This window comes from Felis catus, chromosome D3 (genome assembly GCF_018350175.1).
Source record: "Felis catus isolate Fca126 chromosome D3, F.catus_Fca126_mat1.0, whole genome shotgun sequence".
NCBI classification, from domain to species: domain Eukaryota; kingdom Metazoa; phylum Chordata; class Mammalia; order Carnivora; family Felidae; genus Felis; species Felis catus.
In genome coordinates this window covers 1,561,359-1,568,106 of record NC_058379.1, presented here as the reverse complement: position 1 = coordinate 1,568,106, position 6,748 = coordinate 1,561,359, and the positions used below count along the sequence as shown (strand labels likewise).

Below are 6,748 nucleotides of genomic sequence, written 5' to 3'. Positions count from 1 at the left end.
GTCCTGGGGCCTGCTTGGAGGGTGATGAGAGTCTGTAGGGATGGGGGTGGAAGAGGAGGAGAAGGATTTAGAGGCCTGAGTCCTGGTGAGGAGCACGCACACCAGGGTCCAACCAGGTAAACAGGAATCACTGCGGGGGCTCCAACCCGGGGACGGTTAATGCAGGCGTCAGTGTGGAAAAGCCGAGAAGCCAAAGGTCAGTCAGCCCAGCGACCTGCCACCAAGCACCGGGGTTAGAGAGACCGAGAGAGGGGTGGGGTTCCCTGCGCTTGGCCACAGCGCCCACCCCAGCCCTGGCGGAGATGCAGCCCCTGCAGGAACAGGTGCAGGCAGAGGGGATACTCCGGGTTCTCTGCCCTGACCCTCCACCACTGCCTCTGATGGACTAGTCCAGGCAGAGACCAGCCCAGCCCAGGGCCTGGGAAATGCAGGGGGAAAGGAAGGGGGCCTGGGGACCCAGAACGACGCCCTGGACAAACGCTGAGACGTGAGAGATTTCTGGAAGCCCCCAAGCGCTGCTCTGAAAACGTCACTCTTAACGAATGGGGCAGACCGCCTTCAGAAGAACAGCCATCTCCTTAGAGCAACAGGAAATGTAGTTAAATAATCAAAATTCAATTCCTTTTAGTCTAGACGTAATGAGATTTCGTAGAATTATAATTTCAAGTGCAGTATACTACATAATGACTCTCTCAAATGTGATTTTCTTCCCCAGAAATGGATTACTGGGAGAGACTTGGCCCGGCTACAAACGGTACTCAAAGCCGATCAGGAACACGCGAGGTCTACTCCTCTCTCGGTGCCGAGGCCCCTGCCGGCGCACGAATGGCACACGCTGTGTCGCCTCCTGGGGTCCCCAGCCCGCTCTGCCCTGTGCAGGCCCCCCCCCACACACAAACATCCTGCGCGGATAATAGGATAATAACCTATTAGCGTTTGATCCTCAGCGACGTGCAGCCAGTGGAGCTGAGCCCAGTGACCCCCCCCCCTTCCCCCCGAGGCAGGAACTAGGACATTCCACCCGGCCTGGGGCTGGGGCCGCTCCTTACAGCACCCTCCCCCCACACCCCGCCCCCGTGGACTCGTGGGTGTCCAACGTCAGTGCAAAGGTGGGACGAGGGGCATGAGGGGCGGAAGTCCGGCAGGCTCGGTTCACTCCTGCAGTTCCAGGGACGCGGGGGGCCACGTCACCCCAGCCCGTGTCTCTGTAGCTCTGCCCGTGTGTGTAAGTGAATGAATGTTCCTGGATTGGCGCGGCTGAGTCGTGTACGTGCTCGGGTCTAAGTGTGCAGGGGTGTGGCCCCCGGCGTCCAGCGGCAGGAGGGCCACACACAGGGAACACCGGGTCCCTCTCCCTGGCGGGGTCCCGCCCGCGGCTCCTCCGTCATCAGGGTCTTACCTGTAGCGACAGGAGCGCCGACAGCGGGACCGGGCACGGCGCAGGGCAGGTGCTCCCCGAGGTCAAGGCGCACACGCGGCCCCTGCGCCTGGGAGACACGTGGCCTGGGACGCAGGCGGTGCGGGCGGGTCTGAGCCTGCGCATTTCAACTTGCGCCTGGGAGGTGGCCCTGGGCGGCCGCTGGGGACGTCGGGACGCTCCCGGCCCGTCGTGGGCAGAGACTCAGGGGCCGCGTGCACGGGCTCCTCCACGGACGCCAGGCAGCCGTTCGGCCCCCACCCGCCGGGGACACCGTCCCCTCAGGCTACTCGGCCTCATAGACCCCGGCGCCATCTTCCTCCCCGGCTCTCTTCCCGCGCGGAGGCTCACGGGAGGCTTCTGGTTGGCGGACGCGGGTCACGTGGGGGCAGGGCAGCTGCAAGGGACTTCGGGAGAGCGGCTTGGCTTCCACCCTGGACGTGTCCACGTGGGAAGGGAGTGCCGGGAGGCGCGGGGGCTCGTCCCCGTCCGCGCGGGCTTCTCCTTGAGCCCGAGCTCGGGGACGGGACCTGTGGGCCCCCCTCTGCGCCCACCACGCATGGTCCCCACCCCGTCCTAGTGCACCAGGCCCGGCCCCACCTGCGTTTCTGGAACTCTCTCCCTACAGCCCCATCCAGTAATAGCTCCCGTGCCGCACCCCCAGAGAGGCTCCCGCACGTCCTCTGCTGGCACCCGCACCCCCGCCATTGCCGGACACCACACCAGGCCCCGAGCGCTGACCACGCTGCACACGGGGTTCACCACGCCCTCCCTCTTCCAACACAAGATCAAAACGGGGCACGTCCTCGCTCTCGCAGACGTCAGGACCCCAGCAGACGCCTGCCATGGATGCTCCGGGCAGCTTCCCAACAGACCAGGGCTCCTCCCAGCAGGGGCCTGGGGATACAAGGACCCAGTTTGCTCACAGATCTGCGGTGTGGACGCCCTGAGTGTGCGGCTCCCTCGGCGGGCGTGGCTGAAGTGCCTTTCACTGGGGCTGGCCACACTTCTCCTTGACCCCAACCTCACATGAGTGTCATAGTTAAAGGGCCCGACCTCCGGCCTACACCGACAGCGATGATGATGGATGATGGTGGACGCTGAGGAGGTCCAGGGTCAGGCCCTGTCTGTCGGTCTGTCTCGGGTTACACACCGAGAATGTGGGCTGGGTTCCGGATGAATGCAGGGGGAGGTCTGCAGGAGGGTGAGGGAAAAGCCATCCTGCATGTCGCCAGCAGGTTGTGTCCCCAGGCTCCTGCCTGGAGCCCAGCTCTGCAGGGAGGCGGGCAGAGCCTGGCCCCTCAGCTGTAGCCTCCCCGTCTACAGAAGGGTACCACGGGCTGAGTCAGCCCAGACCGGTGTGAACCCGTCTTCACCATTGACGCACACTTTCTGAGGCCCACTCTGCCCTCTGCTGAAGCAAACAGGGCAGAGGAGGAAGAAGAGCCATGGGTGGTGATGGCAGCTGGGCTACTGGAGGCCAGCATCCCGACCTCTCAGGACAGTGGAGCGTTCTGGAGTCAGCCAGGGGAGCTAGTGATGCATCTGCTGGTTTGTCCCCAGGAAGGCTGGGGCAAGGAGGGGTGGGGCGGGGCTCTGGCAGCCTGGAGCCCACTCCCTCCCTCCTGTGGGATGAGGGGACAGCAAGGAGAGAGGATGGAGAGATGCCTGCACCCAGGGGCGCTGGGAACATCTGGGCAGGGCCACGCTGAGGGGCATCCGTACCCACCGCATTCGCCCATCCCTCGGACGCAGGCTCCGCATCATCCAAGAATTCTCCGTGGGACGTTAGAGGACGCTGTCGCCGGCCCCAGACCACAGAGGACGTTCTGGGGTCAGTACCGGAGCAGGTGCAGCCGGTGATGACCAGAAAGTGGGGAGAGGTTCCCAGGCCAGACAATAAATACTGGTGTGTGGAGCAGACTTGCCCGTAGAGACAGAACGAGCTGTCCCTGAGAACCTTTACAAAATGTGTGAAAAGCCCAGAACATAAAGACTAGCTTTCTTAACAAAATAAATCTTCAGATGTTGTCATTTTCCCAGCTAGGGCACAAAGAGGACAGCCTTTTAGAAAACAAAGTAACTCGAGCACGTCACACGTTTTCCCAATCCCTGTCCTTTCTCGCCACTTCTCGGGGGTTGGCTGTGGAACCTCTGCCCTGTTTGCTAGGCAGAGGGCAGCGTGGGCATCAGAAAGTGTGTCGTCAACAGCGGAGGCTGGTTCCTGGTGGGGGTCTGTGGTGACCCAGCCGGTCCTTCGCTTCAGCGGACGGGGGACCCGCCCTGCTCACCGCATCCTCCTCTGTGTCCCGTCCCGACCTCACATCCACCCCAGCACCTGTGCACACACCTGGCATCAGGTGGGGCACCTTCCGGTCTGTGCCAGCTGGAGGTCGGCTTCTGCTGTGCTCCCCTCATCTGGACACAGGACCCTGGGCTGTTGTCACCCCGTCTCAGGCCTTCCTTCTGGAAGTTCTGCCAGACTTTCCACTTCATTAGACAGCACCTCTGGCTTCACGTGGAGTGGAGAACACCAGCGTCCGGGTTCACGCCGGCACCCACATCCTCAGTCTGCGGCTCTCTGTTAGGGAGCCATGCCTGTGGATGACGAAGCAGCTTCCAAAGCCAGGCATCAGGTTACAAATCCAAATCCATTAGCGTGTGCAGTCCTTCCAGATCGCGGTACACTTAACTCAGTCACACAAGGCTGGGATCTTCACAGATCTTCACGCTGATGCACTGAAGCCGAGCCTTCAGACTAGGGCAGACACAGACCCGCGGAGGAGCACATCAGGAGGGGGCTTGGAGGGGCGCTGGCCCAGGCTGAGGTTGGGGAGAGAGGCAGGGGACCTGCAGGGCAGAGGCTGGGCTTGGGGAGGGGTACAGGGGATCTGCAGGCAGGTGCTGGGCTTGGGGAGCAGGGCAGGGATCTGTAGGGCGGAGGCTGGGCTTGGGGAGGGGGGCAGGGGATCTGCAGGGCGGAGGCTGGGCTTGGGGAGGGGGCAGGGGATCTGCAGGGCGGAGGCTGGGCTTGGGGAGGGGGGCAGGGGATCTGCAGGGCGGAGGCTGGGCTTGGGGAGGGGGCAGGGGATCTGCAGGGAGGAGGCTGGGCTTGGGAGGGGGCAGGGGATCTGCAGGGCGGAGGCTGGGCTTGGGGACAGGGCTGGGGATCTACAGGGCTTAGGCTGGCCTTGAGGAGCAGGGCAAGGGATCTGCAGGACAGAGGCTGGGCTTGGGGAGGGGGGCGGGGATCTGCAGGGTGGAGGCTGGGCTTGGGGAGGGGGGCAGGGGAGCTCCAGGGCAGAGGCTGCGCTTGGGGAGCAGGGCATGGGATCTGCAGGAGGGACCAGGGACCGGATAGGACCAGGCACGGCACAGGGGCAGCTCCCAGGCTCCAGCCAGGACTGTCCGGGAGGCTTAGGCCTGCACGTCCCGGCTGGGCTGGGGAAGCAGGTCCCAAAGATGTGAGTCCAGGCCCAGAAATGAGGAGGAAATGCCCCAGTGGTGTCCCCTCGTCTCCTTAGGTCAGGGTCCCTGGGTGGGAAGGGCTGGGGCCTGAGACATTGACCCAGGTTCTGTGGAGGTCACCTGCAGGCGGCGTCCCAGCATCCACCTTTCCTTCTAGGTCCACCCATGTGTCGTCTGGAAACACAGTCCCCGAGGTCAGACCCGCGATCCAGGGACACCTTGGCCGCAGGGGATTTGGGGACCCAGGTCTGGTCAAGGAAGGCCCACACTGCCTACGGTGATTGGGGCCGGGACAGTCACAAGTCCCTGCCCAGACGAATCAGAGTGAGCATCAGCGTTGGTCCCAGGTCCAACAGGAAAGGCTCTGGCCCGTCCCACTGGCTGCAGGGATTGGTTCAGGCCCAGTCACGTGCCTCCACCCCATCCAATCGCAGTGAGTGTCGGGCTTTGCGGCTCGCTGAGGGGAAGGCCTGGCTTCCGGGAGGAGCTGAGGACTCACGCCGCCCGCCGCTGTCTTGTCACCGTGCAGGGCCCGGAGGTGTGAGGTGACGGACTCCCTGGACCCCTCGGTTCCAGAACCCAGACCCGACGAAGACCAAGATTTGAGAGGGACGTTCTGATGCCATCGCTGGAGGGCTGGATCCAGCCGTGCCTGAGTGTGCAGGGCAGGGCCGGTCTGCGGTGGCTACTGTCACTTCCAGCTCGAGGACCCTCCCTGCTGCCTGCGGTGGGACGATCGGGAGCCGCATCTGGGTCGTGCTCCTCCCAGCGCAGCCCTGAGCCTCCACCGTCGGGCTTGTTCTCAACCTTCGGGGACGTGAGCAGCGCCCGGGCTGTGGGGACCGAGGGGCAATGCCCGTGTTCTCCCTGGTCTCCGCGGACTCCCCGGCCTCTCTGGTCTCTGGTCTCCTCAACCTCCGTGGCCTCCCCAACCTCCGTGGCCTCCCCAGTCTCCGTGGTCTCCCTTGTGTCTATGTCCTCCCCAGTCTCCGGCCTCCCTGGTGTCCGTGGCCTCCCCTGCCTCTGCGGCCTCCTCAGTCCCCCTGGGGCCCTGGAACTCCCGAGGAGACGGGACACGCGGGACTGAGCGTGTCAGCAGCTGGAGTGACGTCCAGGCGGCACGAGCAGCCGGACCGTGGGAGCAGGTGGACCTGAGGGCGCTCGGAGCCGCGGACACGGGTGTGGGCGGTGCAGAGAAGGTGGGGGTGCTACACAGGCGAGCGACACCACAGCGGGCCGTGTGCAGGTACTGCAGGTGACCCAGAGAGAGCGGGGACACGGCCGTCACAGACTGCAGTGCGAGCATCCCACCCCCCACCCCAGTGGGGGCACCTGACAGGCGGGCGGTCACGGTGTAAACGCTCAGGTGGAGCCCGGGCAGAGCTAGCAGCACGCGCACGAGGTACGCGCCAGGTAGCACGGAGGGAGCGTGGGATCAGGGGACACGGGCGACAGCACCGTCACACGGTAGGGCGTGCGCAGGTGACACACGGCCCTTCACACCCAGGGGAAGTTCACGGGCGAGCGGGCGGGCCCAGGCATGGCCCTCGATTGGCCGCACCGACAGCGCGGCTGTGACCCACACACAGGCCGACTGACACCGGCCCCGGGACTCGGAGGTTAAGTGGGAAAGGGTCACATGGGGCCCAGTGATCCCTTCCAGCCTGAGAGGGGGATGCTCGGGCCAGCCGAGTTGGGACACCAGGCTGTGGGGTGACAAGGACCCTCAGCGCGTCTTCACGCTTGTTCCGGAGGGGGAGATGGGGTGCCGCACTGAGCCTCGTTTGCACCGCACGTCCCCGTTGTAACTCGTTACCCTTCGATCGTCCGCAGAGAAGAACGTCAACACGTTTGTGTCAGACA

The 6,748-nt window shown here is 64.4% G+C and overlaps 1 long non-coding RNA gene across 1 annotated transcript; it reads left to right on the top strand.

Moving 5' to 3' along the window:
• Positions 1–4,700: 4,700 nt before the first annotated feature.
• LOC123381210 lies at positions 4,701–6,748 on the top strand. Its single transcript, XR_006587946.1, has 2 exons — positions 4,701–5,318; positions 5,415–6,748. It is a non-coding gene; the product is annotated as an uncharacterized LOC123381210 (long non-coding RNA).